The following is a 21,189-nucleotide window of genomic DNA, read 5'->3' as shown; positions in this document are numbered from 1 at the left end:
CAGTAGCCTCCTCTCCAGCTCTGACCTCCAGTTTTAGCCCCTCCATCCATCTTCCCCACAGGAGCCGGAGGAAGTGTCCACAGGTTCGGATCTGATCGTCTGCCTCCCCCCAAAATCCTTCAAAGTTCAATTATCCTCCCATGGCATTCAAGGACCTTGGTGACTTGGCCCTGTTGCCCTGCCACCTCCCCCCAGTGTACCTCACTTGCTATCCTGCCCCTCCCTCGACAGTGTGGGTGCTTCCTTATTTTCCTGTCTGTTCTCATGCAGTCCTCCCTCCCTCCCTCCCTCCCTCCCTCTCTCCTTATTTTCCTCCCTCCCTCCTTCCCTGGCTTCCCTCTTTCATTCAAACACCATCCAAGTGGCCAGCACATACTCCCTAAATCCCTGCAGTAGCCAGGCCTGAGGACTCAGAGAGGACTCCTGCTTGCACTTCCCCCTCCCCAGGCGCCCTTCCAACGCCCAGTGAATTCCTATGCACCATTCAAGTGCAGCCAATCCACAGACTTTTGGAGAGCCAGATCCGGTTGACACCAGCCCAGGTAAGTGCAGGAGGCCCCTCCTCTCCTCTGAGGCTCAGGGACATGCCCCATGGGCTCCCCACTCAGTTCTGTGATCCTGCCAGCCACCCCAACACAGTGCCCACACCAGACCTGGCCTTCCTCTGTGGATGTGGCTGTCCTGGTGCCTGTCTGCCCACAGCCTGTGAATTCCCTGAGGACAGGGCCCCACAGAGCCTGGCACAGAGCACGTCCTCTGTGAGTGGGAGCTGAAGTGTAGGTTTATCCCCTGAGCTGTGCACACTCCCAGGTCCCTAAACTGCCCCCTGCCCCACTGGCCTCTCAAACTGCAATTCCAACCCCAGCTCTCAGTAGTAGGCAGGGTCACCGCTCTGCCCAGATCTCCAATAGCCACCACTCCTGCTGCCCCTGGCACCATCCTTTCCTGACACCCCGTCATGTGACTGTGCTGGACTGCAGGTCCCCCATGTCCATCCTGGCCTTAACTCTGTGCCTCAGTTTCTTTATCTGTAAGATGAGGATAATCCTTGTTCCGACTTCTCCAGGCTGTAGCACGCCTTCGCTGAGAAGGCACACGGGATAGTCTTCTGGACAGCAAAGTACTTCCCCACTTATAGGTAGGTGTGATTATTGTAGAAAAAGCTGATGTGACAGAACTGTGGATTGACCTGGCTTGGTCCCTGCTGACCTGGGGACGGCTCCTGCAGGGCCATCCCAGCATCCTTAGGATGGGCCCTTAAAAAGATAAGGCCAGCTCAGAAGCAGCTATTACAACTCAGAGAAGAGAGCCTCCCACAGGGCAGAGGGCAGTGCTGCCCAGGAAGGGAGCAAGTTCTGAAGCAGCCCCCCTCCGGCTGCTGTCTGGACGCACAAGGGAGCACTGGGGGAGGGGAGGTGGCACTCCACAGAGTCCCCATTCCCTGAACCCCCCTCAGGTGGCTGGGATGAGGCAAGGCAGGAGGGCTTGTTGCGATGACCAGGGCCAGCCTCTTGTCTCTGGAGCCTCACTTTCCCATCTATACCTGGGACCCACAAACCGGTCTCTGTCCAGTGGCACTCATGAGGGTGGTGCAGTCCTATTGGAAGGTATGTGGTGTCCTTAAGGAGGGACAGCTGGCTACGGTCTGCCAGGAGTAGGTTTTAAAATGTTCGCTGGTGTGTCTGTTTCCCCCAGTGCTGTTGACTTCAAGGTCCCAGGAAGATGCTTGATGAGGGAGCAGCGCCCCTGATGGAGTAGATGGAGGTTATACCAAGAATTCACTTCTTCATCCTCTCTCCTGCCCAGGGAGACAGGAGGAGTAAAGAATGACACCCTTTTACAGATGGGAAAACCAAAGGCCCAAAGAATCCAATTCAGCTCTTACAGGCCAACAGACATCTGATGGGGGAGAAGTGGGTGAGGGCATGGGCCATGCTGGGGGTGGAGGGGAGGAGGAAAGCCCCTTAGAGTGCTTCATTTGGGAAGGGCTGGGGAGGGTGAGCTCAGGGGGAGAGGTGGGATGGGAAGGCACTAGGCCAGCAGCAGGCCCCAAGCAGCCCCCACCCCCGTCCCCACTGCTGGGCTCTAGGCCCTGGAATCTGGCTCAGGTGGGGTCATTTTGACGGTTGTGTCTTCTCCATTCCCTTGCTATGGGCTATAGCCCGAGATCAACCAGAGATGGCAGAGGGAATCAGTCTTAATCTCTGCCTTACAGTTAAATGAGGGACGGAGAGGGGCGGGGGCTGCTGAGAGTCACACAGTTGGAGTCTCAGTGAAGGTGAACCAAGGTCTCCTGCTCCCCCCACCATGCTGCCAGCTCAGCTACCAAGAGCCTCCAGCATGCCCCACCTTGTGCTAGGGCCGGGGTGTCAGAAGAAGGCGGTAGAAGTGGTCCCTGGGTACAAAGGTGCTGGGTGGTGGTCTGGGAAGCAGCTGGAGGAACAGTGGGACACTGTCCTCTGCTTCAAACTTCCAGGGCCAGCCCAGAGCCATCAGGCTAAACCTTCAACTCCTTGCAGGGCCCACCAGAACCTGTTGTCCTGGCCCCATGAAGCCCCATCTCCAATTCCCTCTCCTTATGCTCTGGCCACATGGGCTTTCTCTCCTTCCTCTCACCACAGGGCCTTTGCACGTGCTAGTCCCTCTCTCTGGAGCTCATTACTTCTCTAAGTTAATGTCTACCCAACCTTCTGGTGCTAGGTCAAATGTCACATCCTGCAGGATGCCTTTCCTGACTCCCAAGACCAGCCTGGGCCTCAACCTAACAGCCCCATAGATCTTCATGGCACTTGTCCTAGTTGTAATTTTACATTTCTTTGCTATGTAAAGAGTTCTGTCTGTTTGAGCTCTGTCTGTTTCTTTCTCCAGACTCTAAGTCCTCTGATGCGTATTTGCCACACCTGGCACAGAGGCTGGCCTGGAGCAGTCCCTCAACAAATGTTCATGGAAAGAATGAAGAACAGTGGCTCTCACTTCAAATCCTGGAACCGCACACTAAACTTTGGTTTTCTCTTCTCTGAAATGAGAATGATAACACCAGGATTAGTGTAAAGATGAACCGATGTATGAAAACTCCTGACACATAGTAGGTTAAGAGTAAAGAGGAGGAGGGAGATGGGGGTGGGCGGGGGTACTTGAGGAAAGCTGTTTAGGGATGCAAGGACTTGAGAGGTGGATGGGTGTGTGGAAGCCAAGAGGCCGTAGAACAGGTGGGAGAAGACTTGGAGGTGGGGAGATGGGATGAGAGACAGCACAGAGACAGCCTGCCTGGATGGGCTATTTCTCTGAACGCCTTAGTGACCCTATTTATTTTTCAGCCTGATCCAGGAAGCCAGGGATTGGCTGAGAAGGCAGGCAGGAAATGCCCACTGCCTCCTGGGACTCCACGTGGGCCACTTAGCCCCCGGCTGGACTTGGCTTAGTGACTGGGTCTGGGACATTGCCAAGGTCTCCCCCACTGGCCTGCAGACCTGGCTGAAAACAGCAGAGGAGCCCTGAGCAGACATCAGCAGAGGCACTGACTCAGCCCTTGTGGCAGGAAGCAGCTAGTTCCCAGCTTCTCGTGAAGGAGCTCCTTCCTGGAGCTGCCCACAGCGGGCTGGCCCCTGGCCTCTGCTGTTCTGGCAGTGGAGAGTGATTCCTCCAAGCGGGTCTGTTCATATTTATACCTTGCCTCTCTGTAAAGCCTGCTGGGAGGCAGAGGTGGTAACTCTGGTTCCTGGTCACTAGCACAACGGCAGGACATAAGGGGGTCCCAAAGAATCTTCTGTACCTGCCTGCCTCTGTGCAGAGTTCCTGGATAGAGGGACATGGCCTGGGCCTGCTGAGGGAAAATAAATGACTTAGATTTATGTTCATTGCCCCTGTGTGGCACACCAGCATGTCTCCATACTTAGGGAAGAAGCTGAGGCTCAGAGAGGGTGTGCTGCCTATCTGAGGTTGCACAGCAAAACTGGGGGCATAAATTCCCAAGCACAAACACAAAGGCTGTGTGGCTCCCAGAACAGGAGAGTGGGAGAAATGGATGGGGTTGTAGACTGCTGCTTTGCTTGGATGTCAGGGACTCTGGGGAAAGGCTGTTTGTCTCTGTTTGGCTTCCCTAGGGTCCACCTGGAAGCCCTGGGAAGACTCCTCAGGAGGTGCTTTGAAACAGAGCAGGCAACAGCCGCGAGCTCATTTCCCTTGAGGCCCCCAGGAAGTCTGGTAGGAAGGCAGGAGGAAAATGGCCAGGGAAGAAGGGAAAAGGGAGAGAGTAAGGGCCTTTGGGATGGTCCCCAGAGCCAAGGCCAGGTGTGCAGAAGGAAAAGAACATTTGCTGAATACCTCCTGCATGCTGGGTCACTCTTGTGTGTGAATTCTCATGAATTCTTTGCCAACCTCCTTTGTGGCTGAGTATTTTGATTCCCATTGTACAGAAGAGGACAGTGAAGCTGGAACTGGCACTGGGTATGGCCTGACAACAAAGGCTTGGGTCTTTTCAGGGCACCTTGGTTGGTGGGTGCTAAAGTCTGACCCTTCTGGGACTCACAGCACCACTACAGCGAGGCCTGGGCTTCTCCCACTTCCAGCTCCGGTCAGCAGGGGGAGGCTGTGCTGCGCCTGGCTGGAGATATTGGGGGAAGTTGGGACTGCGTGGAGTGAAGAGGAGAGAAGAGGAGAGGAGAGGAGAGAAGACAGGAGAGGAGAGGAGCCCTCTTTCAAAAGCTCCTGGATTTGGGGAGCCCTTAGCAATGCCTCTGTGATGGCTGGAGGATGGGGAGGCCTCTGCCTAGATTAACTAAGTGGCATCCCCACTGCTGCCCCAGAACAAAGTTGAAACTCCTCAATTCAAGGCTCTTACAGCTTCTCCTCCCCACAAATACACGCATTTTCCCTGTTTCCCGCTTCCAGGTCTTTGTATATCCTCTTCTCTTACCATGGGATGCCCTTTCTGCCCAGTCAATTCCTACTCATCCTTCAATATCTAGCTTCAGTGTCAACTCCTCCAGGAGCTTTCCTGGACCTCTTCCACCCCCACCCGCCGCAAAGTTCCGTCATACCTCCTGCTCTCTCATTTTTGGAGGGATCTACCACCAAATCAGAGCCCCAGAGACGATGGAAGCCAATGGCCTTCCAAGGAAGTGTAAACTGAGGCCAGAGAGAGGCAGGCATTTGCCCAAGGTCACACAGCAAGAGCGGGAGGCCATCCTGTGAGCCCTGTCCTCTTAGCATGACAGGTGTCCTCACCCTGTGCTCAGATCCGGACAGCTGCTTCCCTGATCCCTCCTCTCCCCGCCCCGCAGTGCTGGGCGCCCAGCCTGCACTGCCTCACACCTCCAGCCTGCCCCTAGGCTTAGCCGCCAACAAGCACGGAGCGCCCCCTGGATGGCGTGGTCAGGCCCGACCGCCCTCTCCTTGACTCACCTCCAGCCCGGGAGGGCTGGGCTCAACCGCGGCGGACAGGGCGCCGCCCGCACCGCCCCGGCTGCGCCACCGCTCCGGACTGTGCCGGCGCAGGAGGCCGCCCTCCTCGGCGCCCCCAGGTGGGGCAGGTCGAGCCCGGTGCGCTATCCCTTTAAGCCCGGGCGAGATGGGAGCTGTCAGCGACAGCCGAGGCTAGCGCGGGACGTAGCCGCCCGCCAGGCCGCAGCGAGGAGCGAGGAGCAAGCGGAGAGCCGAGGGGGCGGTGGGGCCCGGGCTCGGCGGGTCCCCTCGCCGCCCACAGTGCGTCCGCACCTCGGGCCCGGCGAGTGGCGGGCGGCACCCCATGTAATGCGGAGAATGTGAGGGCAGCGCAGGGCGGTGGGGAGGAGGCGCGGGAGAGGGCGTCGGCAAGATAGAGAGGCAGCCGGAGAGACTGAGGACAGGGATCGGGGCGGCTGTAGGTGGGAGAAAGGAGAGAAGATAAAAGGATAGGCAGTGACAGAAAAGGGGGAAAGAAAGGAGCGGGAGAGCACGCGGCTGCAGGCGGCGGAGCAGGCGAGGAGGAGGGAGCCAGCGCCTCTGGGTGGGAGCGCCGGAAGCCGGAGTCGGGCTCCCCGGCCGGGGGTCAGGCTTAGAGCACGGCCGCGGCCCGGCAGGGCAGGGTGAAGGAGCAGGGACGCCCGAGGGGGCCCCTCTGGGAGCACCGGAGGACCTAAGGCGGGGCCAGCCCGGTAGGACCGCAGGGCCACTCCTCAGGCCCCGCTCCGGGGGCTCCGGCAGGCCGGGGCCAGGGGCCTTTGTGAGCGCCCCAGGAGGGCGAGAGTCGGGAGTGCGGAGCCGGGTGTGCGGTGGCGGGGGGGTGTGCGCGCCCGGGTGTGCGCGTGTGTGCGCGAGTGTGAGCGCCCAGGAGGGTGGGAGCGCGCGTTAGGGATTCTGCTGGCATCGCAGAGTGGAGAGCAGGAGGCAGGAGCGGGGCGCGCGGGGGAGCGCGGGGCCCTCCCGTGCACACGCACACACACCGCGCGCGCTCACACACACATACACATACACACACACGCACACGCCCTCCCTGCCTCGCTCGTTGCCGCGGCCACCATCTCAGAGCCGAGCCCTGCGGAGCGGGAACCCAAGCCGGAGCGGGAACAGGAGGGAAACGGAGCCGGGGAATGCGGCCCCGGAGAGGAGCTGCGCGCAGACTGCGCGCCCGGAACGGTGAGTGTGGCCGGGCCGAGAAACCGCGGCGGGGCGGGGGCCGCGGGGGCGCAGGCCAGGGAGCCCGGGTGTCTCTGCCTGCCGGCAGCGCCGCGTGCGCGGCCTCTGATTGGGCGGGAGCCTCAGGGGCCGCGGGTTGGGGGTGGGGTGTTGGGTGCGCGCCCGTTGTGGGAGGGTGCACGCGCGGAGCTGCAGGGGGGCGCGCTCGGCACCCCTGTTCGTGACCGCGCTCTCGCCCGCTGGGCGGCCCCGCCTAACCCTCGCGTGTCGCGGGAACCCCGGCGACTTGGAGCAACTTTGCGTGTAGGGGAAGAGGATGGAGGCTCTTTAGTGGTGGAACTCCGGCCTTCCTTTCTCGAGGAGAGAGGGAGGAATGGGGCGGGGGCGCGGGTTGTGCCGCCCGGCGGGCCAATGGGTGCATCTCCACCACCCCATCAGCGCAGCCGCCGGCTCTCTGGGACACCCGTCCAGCCCCACGGCGCCGCTCTAGAGCCGCTCCGGGCGCTGGACCCCTGGACCCCTCCAGGGTCAGGCACAGCCACAGCTTCCAGGTCCCAGGGCCGCGAGGTCATCTTTGCAGCCAGGCTGAGGACACGGGTTTGAGGTGGGGAGAGTTGGGAGACGTTCCCGTGTGTGTGTGTGTGTGTGTGTGTGTGTCCCTGCTCCTTCTGCTCCGTGGGACAGGCGGCTGGAAGAAGGGAACTGCCGGCAAAGTGCATCCCATCAGCCCTGGCCCGCAGGAGCTCCCAAGAGGCTAGGGAGTGGAAGGGGAACCTCTAGGGCTCCAGCATAGTGCCACCCCCGCCCCCTATCCCTGCTTTGCTTGGAGCCATGATCCTGCGTGCCTCACTCAGTGTGATGAGATTGTGGTTGTGCTGTACCCCGGTCCCCACCTCCATCTTCTTGCATCTCCTCCCGCATTCCTGTCCACTGCTGACTACTTCAGGAAACTTCCTAGCTACCCCCCACCACCCTGCCATGCCAGCCCTGCCCCTGCAGAAGCTAGGATGGGGAGATGTGGTCCAGGATGGTGCCCCGAGAGGGAGGGAGGCCAGTGTCCCCAGGAGTGAGAGGCCCAAGAAAGGGTCAGTATTCAGGCCCCCTGCAGGCCCCTCCGCATTACCAAATCCTCCCTGCTTCCAGGCAGGTTCTTCCTCCTCTAGGAAGCCTTCTCTGATTGCTCCCAATCCTTCCTTTTGGCTTGGGATTCCGGGCTGGAGCAGCTGAGTTCCCCAGCAGCCCTTGTCCATGTGCCCTCCTTCCTGGGACTCAGCGTATGAGCCTGTGGGGTCAGAAGTCTTGTTCTCAACCTAGATGCTGGGTGAAGGATTGTGATGTTGGGCCAGTCAGTATCTACCTGGGTCTCTGGGGTATGGTAATATCTTATTTGACCAGTTTTCAGGCTTAGACCTCACTTCCACTTCCACTCCCCTTTCTGGAATCTCTCTGCCACCTTGTAAGAAGAGGATTTTGAGGCAGAGATGGAGACAGGAGATCTGCAGTCTCAGGGCAGCCCCTTTCACTGTGAAGGTATCCTTTAAACCTGGTCTTTGGTGAGGTGGGGAGGGGGCAGGGAGGGCCCTCAAGCCCTCTTTATTGACTGGGCAGCAGGGCTCTGGGGGCCTGCTGCTGGGTCTCCCCAGGGCAGCTCTCCTAATGCCTGTGACCAACACCCTCTCCAGATGGGCAGGGAGGTGGGTGAAGCCACTCTCAGCCTGATTCTCTCTGGCTTGACCCCAGCCTCATTCATCTTTGCCTCCTAGATCTGGGGCCAGAGTCTGCCTGGGCTCTGCTTGATGGTTTGCAAACCTGGTTCTGGCACTGGGATGTCGGTGTCATTCTGGGAATCAGAGTGGTTTCCCAACCCCAGCCTGGCACTCTAGGTCCTCCTGTTTGGGCCCTGGAACCCTTCCACTGTCTCAGGATCTCTACCCTGGAGTCCCTTTGTGGGGCAAAGAGCTCACCCTCAGGTGAATGGGTTCTCCACACGGAGGTCTAAATGTGCATTGGCGGGGATGGGGTCTGATGACTACTGGGACCACTTCCTTCCCAAATGGCCCACTTGAGACATAGGCAGCTAGAGTAGCTATCGACTCCAGGCATTCTGTGACCATTCTGTGACTTCTGTGACCATTTCCCCCAGCCCAGTCCCGATGACAGCCTGGACTCATCCCCAGGGCCACTCAGGCCCTTGAAGTCCTCTGGTGGGGAGGCTGCTGCCCAGGAGTGACCAAAGCTCATCCTGGGGCTGGGGGTGGTGGTGGTGGCCTGCTGGGTCCTGTGGCGGCTCCCTTAGGCTCTTTGCTGGTTTCACTCTGGGGCAGACTCTCTCTGCCTCTTCCCCTTCCTTTCTGCCAGCTCTAGCTGACTCAGTCTTTCTTAGCCATCATTTCTCTCTCTCTCTCTCCCCACCTCTTTACCCCTTTGTCCCTGTGTGGCTCCCTGAGTCTGGACTTTTGCCTCCTGTGTGCTGACCTGACTGATGCCCTGGTTGATACCCACGTGGCTGGAGCATGGCCAGATGTCTACTTCGCACCCCCCCCCGCCCCCCACTGCCCCCAGCTGACTCCAGCAGGATGAGCCCTCCATATGGGACCTCAAGCCATGGAGAGGGAGAGAACATGGTACCTCTTTGGCCCCAGCTCTGTTTGTTAGGGGTGAAAATCCCAGTCAGGTGCTCGCAGCCCCCACTGTCTTTTTAAAGACAGCCACTCCCCTCCCTAAACATCCTGACTGGGAATGCGTAGTGCTCAGTGTGGCCCCCTTAATTTCCGTGTCCAGCCAGGCCCTGGCCCTGCCATGTTTTTTTTTTTTTTTTGCTGTACGCGGGCCCCTCACTGCTGTGGCCCCTCCCATTGCGGAGCACAGGCTCCGGACACGCAGGCTCAGTGGCCATGGCTCATGGGCCCAGCCACTCCGCGGCATGTGGGATCTTCCCAGACCGGGGCACGAACCCGTGTCCCCTGCATCGGGAGGTGGACTCTCAACCACTGCGCCACCACGGAAGCCCCTGTGTTTTTAAATTATAACAAATTCAGTGATAAGTTGTTGATTGGGCTGGGCCCTTGGGTGACTTGAAAGGGTAAAGTTACCCCTGACCACTCAGGCCTCCTTTTGAGGGAACTGGGGACCACCCTGGCCAATCAGAGTCTCTTCTGCGGACTTCCAGGGCCCAGACATCTGCTCCCAAGAACCATGTCTTGCTTGGCCTTGCTCTTTACTGCCTGGAACCCTTCACTTGGGGCTCGCTCCACATTGGGGGCATCTCCTGGTTTGAGGCCTGGGCTGAGTACTGGGGGTACTGATGACAAACCTGGGCCCCTCCCTGGGTGGGCTGTCCCTGAAAGGGGTCACAGACATTGACCCACACCCCTGGGTATGAGGCAGACTGGGCTGGGCCCCTGCAGAGGTATGGGGCAGGGAGGCTGGCAAGGGGTTATTTCAGATGGACCGGAAGGGCTGCTGCAATTTGACCTGTTGGGATGTTTCTGGCACTTGGTAGATGCTCAGTAAATACGCTGAATAAGTGAATGAATGGAGCATGTGACCAAGTGAGGGCTTTCCAGGCAGATGGCTTAGTGTTAGCGAAGGCACGGAGGTGGGAGGCGCCAGGCATGGGTGGAACATGTTTGCAATGGAGTAGTTTATGCAGGGGCACAGCAGGCACAGAGCAGGTTGGCACAAGACGGAGGAGGATCTTGAGTGCCCGACTGAAGAGTGTGGGCTGATTCCGTATTCAGGGGTTGTAGGGTTGAAGTTCTGGAGGGACGCGATCAGATTTGCAATTTAAACCTCTCCCTCTGGTGGTCGGGGGAGGGGTTGGGCAGGAGAGCCAGAGGCAGGGAGGCAGTCCTGAGGCTGCTTTGGGAATCCAGGCTGGTGCCGAGGGCAGCGGCAGGGGCAGGCACCTTGTCAGCCTTCGCCCTGATAGCCAAGTGGCCGTGCGTGGTTCCCCTTCGATGGAGGATGGAGAGAAATTCGGACTGGGTGGGGAGCCAGGTGGGGTGATGTAGGCCATCAGAGTGGGGCAGGGCCTCGGTGATCACCACTCCCACCTCCTGGGCATACAGAGATGGCAGGCATCCTGGAGTCATAAAATGAGCCTTTACTACTGGCCCTCCCACTGTGCACACTTGAGCAAGTCCCTGAGGTCCCTTGGGCCTCAGTTTCTATGTCTATAAAACGGATACGTTTTTCTCCCTGGGTACCTGGAGTGAGTTTGGGTGGAAGTTAGTGACCTTGGATGTGGAATACAAAGCGAAGGCGTAGAGGGGTGGTCTGCATCACTGTTTGACAGAGGAAGAGTTTGAGGCCCAGAGAGGGGCAGTGACTTACACAAGGTCATAAAGCAAGTTGGGGGCAGGGCGTCCCAGCCTGGGGTTTTCCTGGCTGCGCCTGTGGCCTGCCAGGGCAGTGGTGGGCGGGGAGGCTGGGGCCTCGGGGCCTTTGCAGAGGACATCCTCAGGCAGTCGCTTTGGCAGTCCAGCTGTCAGGGAGCGTATGGGGCCATATGGCCACATCAGGGGAGACACCAGCTGCTGAAGGAGAGATAGCGGCTGCCACCCTGACCTTCTGGATCTGTGTAGGCACTGCCAGCCCCCAGGGTCAGGACGGGAGGGGGCCAAAATGGGACCTCAGTGTCCAGGTTGGTTTGGACATGGAGGTGGAGCCTTGGCAGGTGTTCCAGTTCTGACACCCATCTGCCAGGGCAGCCGGACAGGCGGCTCCATGCCCAGGACTGATCCAATTGGCTCAAGACCATCTGTGCCAGCTACCCCCATCCCCACCCCCATTCCCCATGCCGCTCCAATGGCCCTGCTGGTCCACAGGCCATGGGGTGGGCACGGCGCATCTGACGTCAGGGTCTCAGGCCTCAGGAGTATATGTGTGTTACATGCAGCTCAGGTGTGGACATGCAGCCTAACCCTGAGCACTGATTCTGTAGCTCTGAGATTTTGGGGTGTGGAAATGGACCCCTCAATCAAAGGGCCTGGGCTTGGATGCCATCTGGAACCAAGTTTGAATTCTGACTCAGCTCCTTCTGAGTGGGATGAGTTCGGTCAAATCACTTTTCTGAGCCTCAGTTTCCTCATCTATTATGGGAGAACGATACCTACCTTGTAGGGGTGTCATTAGTGTACTTTGCAATAACACAGGTAAACTGTGCACTAGCTTGATACACTGAAGAGTCTCAGTAAATGTTAGCTCATGTTTTGCCCTCTGCTGGGAGAGGGAAGGGAGTCCTGTTGGAGGTTCAATCTCCAGGCTGAAGTAGAGAGGAGACTTATTATTTTCCAGGACAGTTTGCTTTATAGTTTTCAATAAGTTTTTATACTCCCTTCCTCATTTAGTCCTCATGGCCGTTCTGTAAAGTAGGCAGAGAGCACCGACCCATTTCACAGATGAGGAAGCTTGGAAGTGATTCTCCAGAGTCACACAGTGAGCTGGCCTTTACCCTGTCTCTGGATTCCTGGTCCAGGACGCTTGCTCCATTGGTATGCTTCCCAAATTTTGAGGGGCGGAGGCTGGGGAGAAGTGGGTCTGTCTTCAACAAGGTCTGTCTAGACCAAGCTTGGGGATTCTAGCGATTCCCTGCCTAGCCCTGTTGATATTATAGGTGCAGGGACAGGCTGCCATGGTGACAGCAGCCAGTCCCAGCTGGAGTTAGTATGGGGGATGCTCAATGGGGCAACATTTGCTGCGTTTCTCTGTCTGGCCAGCACAGGTTAGCGGTGGCGGTGACAGGGAATGAGGAGGGGATGGGCCTTGGGCACATCTTAGGCAGCCTTGGGCCATGCCAAGGCAAGCAGGGCTCAGCCTTCTGGGCCGGGTGGGGAGAGCACTGGGTTCTGCCAGCTGTGTGACCTTGGCCAGGTCACTGTTTCCCTCTTTGAGCCTCAGCTTCCCTCTTTGTAAACTGGAGATAATTCTCTCCCAGCCTGCCTCAAAAGGCTGTGTTTGAGACTCTACTATAAATATGTATTTTTATACAAACAGCATCTTCCACAGCTGTGAGTCCAGGAGTCCCCAGTCCTACATCTGACGGTCCTGTAATCATACAGCGATTCACTTGTTGGGTGCTTCCTCTGGGCCTGGCTGTGCTGGCTGCTATGGGGACAGAGATGAATAAGACCAGCCCCCGCCCTCTTAGGGCGTGCAACCTGGCAGTAACTGTGGACGCCATGGCATTTAACGGTCCTTCCAAACACATGCTCGTTGTCATGCTCCTACTCAGCACCCTTCAAGGGCTTCTTATTCCCTCAGACTGGCGTTTGGACCCCTCAGTGTTTTGCACTGTCTGACTCTCTCTCCCAGCCATCTCCCTCCATATTCCTCTGTGCACCCAGGCTCCAGCCAAATGCCACTCACTCTCCTTTTCACACACGCTCTGGCTTTCCTTCCTCCAGGGTTTCGCTCTGCTCTCCCCTCTGCCTGATTCCTTCCTCTGTCTCTGCCCATAGATCCCACCCACTTTTCAACACTCAGCCCAAATGCCATGTTTAGAAACCCCTCCTGGTCACTCTAGCTGGGAGTAGCTGCTCCTTCCTCAGAACTCTGAGAGCAGCATATCTGCTTTACATTTTGCAAACGTTTGCTGTGAGGCCTACTGTGTGCAAGGCCCGTGATACATGGCAGTTGGTCTCTCTTCATGGCCTGGGAATGCCTTGGTGACAGGGACTGGGTACCTGGCACTTCCAGGGGACCTGGGGCCAGATGAGCTGACCAGGGGCATGTGGCCCATCCCTCAGGGCCTCGTCGGCCACTGCCTCTTCCGCCTCTCCGTTGTGCCTGGGGATGTGAGCTGGGCCTAGGACACCTGTTTGTGAAGCTCCAAGTTATGGGTGGCTTTTCTGCTGAGGTGCTCGCGACAGACGAGGCCTTCTCTGCCTCTGCCTCTCCATCTCCGCCAGGCCAGGGCAGGGCTGCCCAGTCACTGGCCACACGTAGCTCTCCCTGATGAATTGCATGGCATTCCGCAATTAGCGATTGATTATTTGGGGTACTGTTGACTCTTCCATTATCGATCGGCAGAGGTGGACCTGGCCAACGCCGGTGTGGGTCAGCTGGGCCTGGCTGGGAGATTGTGATCATGGCCATTTATTCCTGACCAGGAAGCTTGTACATAGGAACCAGAGAAAGGGAGGTGCTGGCCATCCTCTCTCTGATTTGTGCTGCCAGGGTTGGGAAAGAGGAATGGGGAGGAGTGGGGAGGGGGCAGACAGGGAGCTTTTGCTCACTCCCACCTCCCTTTGTCCCCACCTTCTGTGTTCTGCTTCCAGTCTCTCCTGGCCTGAGTCTCAGCTTTCCCATCTGTTAAATGGGGATATCGGTCTCTGTGCGGTAACATTGTGCCTTTGAATGAGAAGGCTAGGCAGTCACTGACTTATCATTTGTGCTTAAGCGGGGTGGGGGGCGACATTCAGAGGCTCAGAGAGGGTAGTGGCCACATGAGGATGGAGCCAGCATCACGATCTCTAGCCCAGGGCTGCTTTGCAGAAAGGACAGGGAGGTGGTGGGCTGGAGGGAGGTGGTGGGTCAGAAGACAACAGTCGCTGGCGGTGGTGGGATGAACTGGGAGATTGGGCTTGACATATATGCAATAATATGTATAAAATAGGTAACGAATAAGAACCTGCTGTATAAAAATAAAATAAAATAAAATTCAAAAATTAAAAAAAAAAAGAACCTGCTGTATAAAATAAATAAATAAATGAAATTCAAAAAAAAAAAAGACGACAACAGTTGCTTCAGTAAAGCACTGTGTCTGGCTTCTGAATGTGCGAAGGCTTCTAAATGTTGAGCTAGGACTCAGTGGAATTTGTGCAAAAGCGATTTCTAGGGAAACCACATAAAGGAGATGGCAGGGGGGACGTTTAACCTACTTAAGAGATCCAGTTGCCTTTCAGGCCTGCCAGGAGCATGAGGCATTATTCGTGGGGCTCTGGTTCATGTGACCAACGTTTTCCTTTTTTTTTTTAACTTTTCGTTAGGAACATTTTCAAACATACAGAAAGATAGAGGGAATAGTGTAGGAAACTCCCATATACCCGCTCACCTAGATTTAACAGTTGTTGACATTTTGCCACATTTTGCTTTATCTTTTTCTTTCTGAAGTAGTTTAAAGTAAATTATAGACATCATGACATTTCACCCCTAAATATTTCAGCATCCATCTCTAAAAAATACAAGAATATTTCTGTCTAACCTCAAGTGGTCACATATTTCATTTTATCCTTGAGAGGTGAGGATGCTTGAGAGATGCGGAGACTGAGGCCTGTGAGGTGACCTGCCCTGTCCAAGGTCACATGGCGCAGAGCGGGAGGGGAGGAGAGGTGGGATCTAGGAGGCCGCTAAGGGTGTCAACCCATGATTGGCTGAGACGGTGGGGGGAAAGGGAGGGGGTGAGTGGTCTGGAGCCGGGCGGGTGGCTGGAGCAGAATCCCCCTCTGGGGGTTCCTCTGGCTCAGGCTGGAGGTTCCGCCTGGAAACAGGAAGTGAGTCTCTTTTAGAGTAACTGGGGCTCTTTTCCTTTTGTTTGCTACGGGGATTACTCAGGAACTGCAGCGTCAGGAAAATCTAGAACAACTTCTTGTTTATTGTTTAATTTAGGAGACTGTTATCAGGCTCTGGCCATGCAGGGCCAGGGGAACCCCTGCTGGCACAAGGAGTAGGGCTGCCCCCACCAGCCGCCTTAGAGGCCAGTGGGGAAGGCATGGGGAGGGCTGCCTGGAGGGAGGGCTCAGGATCCTAGCTTGGGCAGCCAAGGGCTTTGGGGGAACTGGGGTTGTATGTGCTGCAGGGAAGGGAGGGCACTGTGCCTGGAGTCCAGGGGGCATGTGGGACAGCTTGGGGCCGAGCCTGAGATCTGGGCTGGGCTAAATCTTCTGTAGCCTAGAACAGAGATGGGAGGTGAGGCACGGAGGGGTGAGCTGGGGCACGTGCAGAAAGGAGAGAGGGCTCTGGCTGCCTCTAGCCTCACTGAGGAGCCATGTTCGCTCTCCTACCTGGGCCCACTTTCCTCCCTGGGGAGGGAGGATGGGTGTCCTCTGCCAGCCTAGGGTAGGTGCAGGTCTCTCTGGGATGCCTTGTCTCCTTGGGGTCAGGGTGATCCTGCCCCCCTGGCACCCACAAATGCTTGGGACTCCTTTTTCTGCCCTTAGTGCCCTTGGTGACTGACTTGGGAGCACCTCTTGACTCTGTGAGGGTCCCAGAGGTCAGAGGTATGCAATTGGAGAATGTGGGAAGGAGAAGGCAGGCTCAGAGATGATCTCATTCTTTTAGGTTCCAGATAAGGAAACTGAGGCACAGGGAGTGGCCAACTGCATCTTGGGTCTCAATTGAAAAGCACTGCAGAGCCTAGGCAATTAAGTCAGGCATCCGGCTTCTCAGTCCCAGGATCCCCAGCTCCTGGGCCTTGTGGGCTTGCGGTTCAGACAGACCAGTTCTCCCCTAGATGCAAAGGGGTGGAGGCGGGCCCAGCTGGGGAAGGGCTATCAGTCACCCTGGGGGTGGGCCCCAGGTTCTTAGGACCCATGATCCTGTCTGCATACACACGCACCCCCCCCCCCCGCCCCAGTTACTTACCAGTGGGGAGAATGGGTATGTAGGCTGGGGAGGAGGCTGCAGTAGGGGGTCCTGAGGCTCAGCCATCCAGGGCTCAGAGGGTCTTCATGTGCTCCCATCTCTGCCCCCACAATGAGGAGAGCCCTGATTAGGGCCAGGCTTACTGCTGGGCTTCTTTCTTGAGGACAGGAGTAGGGGCAGTGGGCAGGAGAGCCCTGTGGGAGGAAGGCAATCGGAGGGGAAGCAAGAGACAGATATCTCAAAACACCTTCTGATTCCTGGTCTACAGCCCTGTGGCACTGCCAGATCCTATATCGAGGCTGTGTATTCTCCGAAGTTGGGGAAGGAGAGGAAGACACCCAACTTCCACCAAGTGGCTTGATGGGGGCTGTATGACCTGGGACATGCCACTACCTCTCCTGGATAAAATGAGGCAGGGAATGGACCTCTTCTGCTCTGAGAGTGGGGCAGGGAGGATTGGCCATGGCTGTTGGCTTGTCTGTTGGCTGGTCCTTTAGCCCCCAGCTGGGTGGGCAGTGGGCTGGGAAGGATCATAGGAAATAGGGCAGGTCCTGTTGCCCCCACCTCCAGGCCTTCCCTCTGCTCTCCCAGTGCTGCGGGGTAGGGAGTGCACTGTGCCTGGAGTCCAGGGAGCAGGTGGGACAGAACAAGCACACGTCCCCATGCTGACTGACTGCATGCTGGAACCTCGGCAGGGTGTTGGAAGAGCGCTACCCTTGCTGGTGCATACAACTGCCCTGCAAAGTGGGCATTATGGGTTCCATTTTACAGATGAGGAAACTGAGGATTAGAGAGGTCACCCAGCTGGTCAACGGTGGGACTGGGATTTGAGACCAGAACTACCCAGCTTTGCTGGACCACACTGTCTTTGAGACTTGGTTTCTGCTCTGGGATTTACTAACTGCTGTTCCCTGGGCCTTGGTGTTTGCCTTTGTCCAGTAGGGCTGGAAGGATGGCTGAGGGATGCGCTGCAGCCACAGGCTGGAGGGAAGGCTGAGCCTCCAGTCACCTCCTCCTGGCTTGGCAAGTTCTCAGGGTTCTGACTGAGGCCTCCTGCTGTTCTTGGAGGAATCCTTCCTAAGCTAAGCAAAGTGAGAGGCTCCCTGGCTCTGTGCAGAGGGATTGGGCCTCTGAGTGTGCAGAGCCCTTCAGCATCTCCTCCACCCTCTGCTCTCAGCTGGCGTGTGCCTTCCGTGCATTTGTCAGGTGATGACGAGATGGCGCGGGAGGCTGTGTGCAACTGTATGGGCCATCTTGAGGCCTGGAGAGTCACACTTGAGGACTGAACAGGAAGTAGGGCAGAGGTGAGTTCATTGAACACCTACTAAATGTTAGTCATAGTGCCAGGTGCTTTACATACATTACCTCATTTAATCCTAAAAACAATCCCATGAGCTATGTACTATTACTGTTCCCATTTAACAGATGAGGAAACTGAGGCTTAGAGAGATTGAGGGACTTGCAAAGGTCACACGGTTAGTGAGTGGAGGAGCTGACATTTGAATCTAGGAACGTCTGCTTCTAACGGAGACTATGTCATTTGTGTGCCACACGAGGGGAGTCTGTGCTGCAGCTGGGACGGAGGAAGTTAGGGTTCAGGAAGATGCCGCTGGAGGCTGCTGTGTATTTGGAGAGAGGAGGACAAGGGGCAAGTGAAGGGTCCAGGTAGGGAAGGAAGAGTTCAGTGGGAGAGGCGTGGTTGGGAGTCTAGCGTGCGGTCTAGAGCTGTGTGTCCTTGGCTCCGTCATCTGCTCAGGGTCTACACCCTCCAACCTGACTTACCTCCCCCTGAGGGGAGGGGTGCACACTCCTTATAGTCCCTCCTCAGGCTAAGGCCTGGAGGTGGGACTGAGAGAGGGTCCTCGGAAAACAGTCAGGGCAGTGTGCCCCGTAGGGAGCATCTGGAGAAGAGGCTGGAGAGGGGCCTGGGCTGTGCAGGCCTCAAATGCCAGCTCGGAGTGGTGATGTTCTCTGGATTTTGAGCAGAGCCAGGTCTGAGGATTGGAGGGATGGATCTCTGATGTCTGGGGGCTGGTTAGTGGCTGTGGGCCATGAATGGTGGGGAAGGGGTGAGAGAGTAGGGGCATCTGGGGGCTTCTCCCTCCTTGCCCCACGGCTCCTGTCGGGACAGGAGCGGTGGGGAGGTGACTCATCTCTCCTTGTCTCCCATTTTTTTGCCTTCCCTTTTCCTGCCTCCAGAGAAGTAGGAGTGGGGGTCTTTGGCCCCTCTCAGGCCCCTCCCTTGGAGGCTGTAAATATTTTATCTCCACCATCTCTGCTGCTAGAAATTGCTGCTTTTAACACTTTTTTTCCCCCTTTTGCTTGGTACAAACGAATGCTGGAAAAATTCTGTGCCGGGCGCTCACTCTGTCTCTTCTGCTCGTGCCCAGAGTCCCCTCCAAAAACTCTAATTGCTTTTAAGCTGCCGTAGTTGGCAAAAGCAGTTTTCTTTACATTATTGAGAAAGGAGGAAAATCCACCACGTTCTCTTCTTCCTTTTTTTTTTTTTTGATTCTAACCTTTAGTTTTGAGTTCCTCCTCACTGCTGCTAAGGTTCTGGGAGAGAAATGGAGTAGAAAGAGGTGTGGGCAAGGAGGCAGAGGCACCCTTGGACAGGGCATTTTGCCTCTCTGGGCCTCAGTTTTCCCATTTACAAGGTGGTCGTATGTCTATTCATTCAACAGACATTACCCTGAGTACATCCACTGGAAGAACTTGAGGACAAGGACGGGCTCTGTCTTTGTTGCTGCACCCCCAGCACCCAGCACAGAGCCTGACACACAGTAGGTGCTCTATGAAGATCAGTTGACTGAATCAGTGGCTCTACTGTGAGCCAGGCACTTTGGCAGGCACTGGGAATGCAGGGGATGAATCAGACATAGCCCCTGGCCACTGGCTGAATGGAGGGGAGCTGCCACACAAACATAATTACCATATTGCTGAGTTGTAACATAGGTGGGTACAGGATACTTAGAAGCACAGAGCAGGGCTGGCCAGGGAAGCTGGGAAAAGCTGCATAGAGGAGAACTTGGGCTGCATCTTGAAGAGGGAGTAGGAGTTTGAACTGTGGCCAAGGAGGAGGGAGTTCCAGACAGGAAATAACATGTGCGAAGACCAGGGGTGGTCAGCGCTGGAACTGAGGGTGGGGTCAGGCCAGGGAGGAGTTGAGGCTGCCCAGATGGGCCTGAGTTACCTGGGAGAGCTTTGCATGGAGGTGGGGAGTTTGGACTTGATCCCAAGGGTAGTTATAAGCTCCAGGGAAAACAGAGCTGTCAAGAAAGGAAAAGTAATCAGAGTCTTCTATGTGGCTCAGTTGGGACGCTTATAACTCTCTTCTTCTTGCAGGGTTGGAGGTGGGGGAGGGATTAGGGCCTTTTGGTCCTGGTAAGCCTGTTGGGGGCAGGGGGTGTAGGGCGGCTGGCAGTGTGAGTCTGAGACAGACAAGGCAGGGGACAGGGGACCCAAATCCTTATCTCCTCTGCTTGTGCTGGGGTGAGAGGCAGCCCAGGCCTTTCCTGCACCCTGGGGTGGGGGTCCCCCAGTGTAGCTGGGGAGGCAGGCGTCCAGTTCATAGGCCTCTGTTGCCATGGTCAGTCAGGTTTGCTTCGCTCTCGGTTCCTCAAGGTGTACAGCCCTTCACAATATATAAAGCCTGCTCACCTCTGACCCCTCAGAAGATCTTGGAAACTGTGCCCTGAGGTAGGCAGAGCAGGGGCCGTTCCACTGCCAGGTATAGGCCAGGTTTACCCCCAGGGTTCTCTAGGCAGGTGGAGATGGGGTGCGGATTTGAACCCAGGTCTCAGGGCCCCTCGCCTGCAGCCCACACCACCTCTGTTGCGCCCCCATCCACCCCCAGCCTTCTCCTCTCCTCCCCTCCCGAGCCCTGTGCTCCTTCCCTGTTTGCAGAGCATGTGGGGCTTTTCAAAAGCATTAATGATAGAAAATAAATTGGAATCGGAGTGGAATCATCGCCGGGCATTCTCGGAGGACCGCCTCTGCCCTCGCGTCTCTCAGCCATATTGAAGCCAGCAGCCAGACCGGAATATGAATGAGTCCCGGGCCGGCATAGCTCTTAATCAGTCGGGGAGCCCTCACTGGCCAGACGGCATTCACCAGCAGCAAAGCTGTTTGCAATGAGGCCTCCGCGGCCGCTGGGCATCACCGACCAGGACTGATTTCTCTGGGATGGAGTCAGAGTCCATGGCTGTGGAGGAGGGGTGGAGGGGGCCTGGTGCCTAGGTCCCCCACCCCCTCAAGCCCTCTGCTGGGGACACAGCTCTGAGGCCAGTCTGGGGTGGGGTCTGGCATCTCTGCCCAGGGTGGGGGGGCCCATATGAAACTGCCAGTGGCTCCTCAGGGTCTGGATTCCTCATCTGGGTATTCAAGGTCCCCTGTGTGAACTTGATTCTTTTTGTCCTGTCTCCTCCAGAAAGCCTTCCTTGATTACTGCCCAGCTCACAATGGCTTTTCTATTTTCAAGCTTCCTGTGGCCCCTGGAGCCGGGGTCTAAAGGGGACGGGCAGGTAATGAGTGGAGCAGGCTGGGTGTGAAGCAAAAGGGAGAGGTGGAGACTGTGGCAGTGTGCAGGCATGTTTGGGAGCTCTTCCATGGACGCTTTCACACCCAGCTCTGCTAAGTAGTCTTTGCTCCACAGTCACCCTTCTCACTTTCTTTTTTTTTAAATTTTTAAATTTTTTATTTTTGGCTGTGTTGGGTCTTCATTGCTGCGCGCAGGCTTTCTCCAGTCGTGGCAAGCGGGGTCTACTCTTCATTGTGGTGTGCGGGCTTCTCATTGTGGTGGCTTCTTTTGTTGTGGAGTATGGGCTCTAGGCGCGCAGGCTTCAGTAGTTGTGGCACGCAGGCTCAGTAGTTGTGGCATACGGGCTCAGTAGTTGCAGCACATGGGCTCAGTCGTTGTGGCTCGCAGGCTCTAGAGCACAGGTTCAGTAGTTGTGGTGCACGGGCTTAGTTGCTCCATGCCATGTGGGA

At 56.8% G+C, this 21,189-nt stretch overlaps 1 protein-coding gene across 5 annotated transcripts in view; it reads left to right on the top strand.

Moving 5' to 3' along the window:
* Nucleotides 1–5,376: 5,376 nt before the first annotated feature.
* Nucleotides 5,377–21,189, top strand: part of LINGO1 (leucine rich repeat and Ig domain containing 1) — a 202,079-nt gene continuing 186,266 nt past the window's right edge. For 4 of the 5 annotated variants that reach the window (XM_033440125.2, XM_033440126.2, XM_033440127.2 and 1 more), the window contains exon 1: nucleotides 5,415–6,615. The gene's annotated coding sequence lies outside the window, so the exon portion shown is untranslated. Of the gene's footprint in view, nucleotides 6,616–21,189 lie in introns of all 5 variants that reach the window. The other variant, XR_007475496.1, reaches the window with a different exon arrangement.

The sequence above is a fragment of the Orcinus orca genome, chromosome 2, assembly GCF_937001465.1.
Source record: "Orcinus orca chromosome 2, mOrcOrc1.1, whole genome shotgun sequence".
In the NCBI taxonomy this organism is placed as follows: domain Eukaryota; kingdom Metazoa; phylum Chordata; class Mammalia; order Artiodactyla; family Delphinidae; genus Orcinus; species Orcinus orca.
The sequence above is the reverse complement of the archived record's forward strand: the minus strand, read 5'-3'. Positions and strand labels throughout refer to the sequence as shown.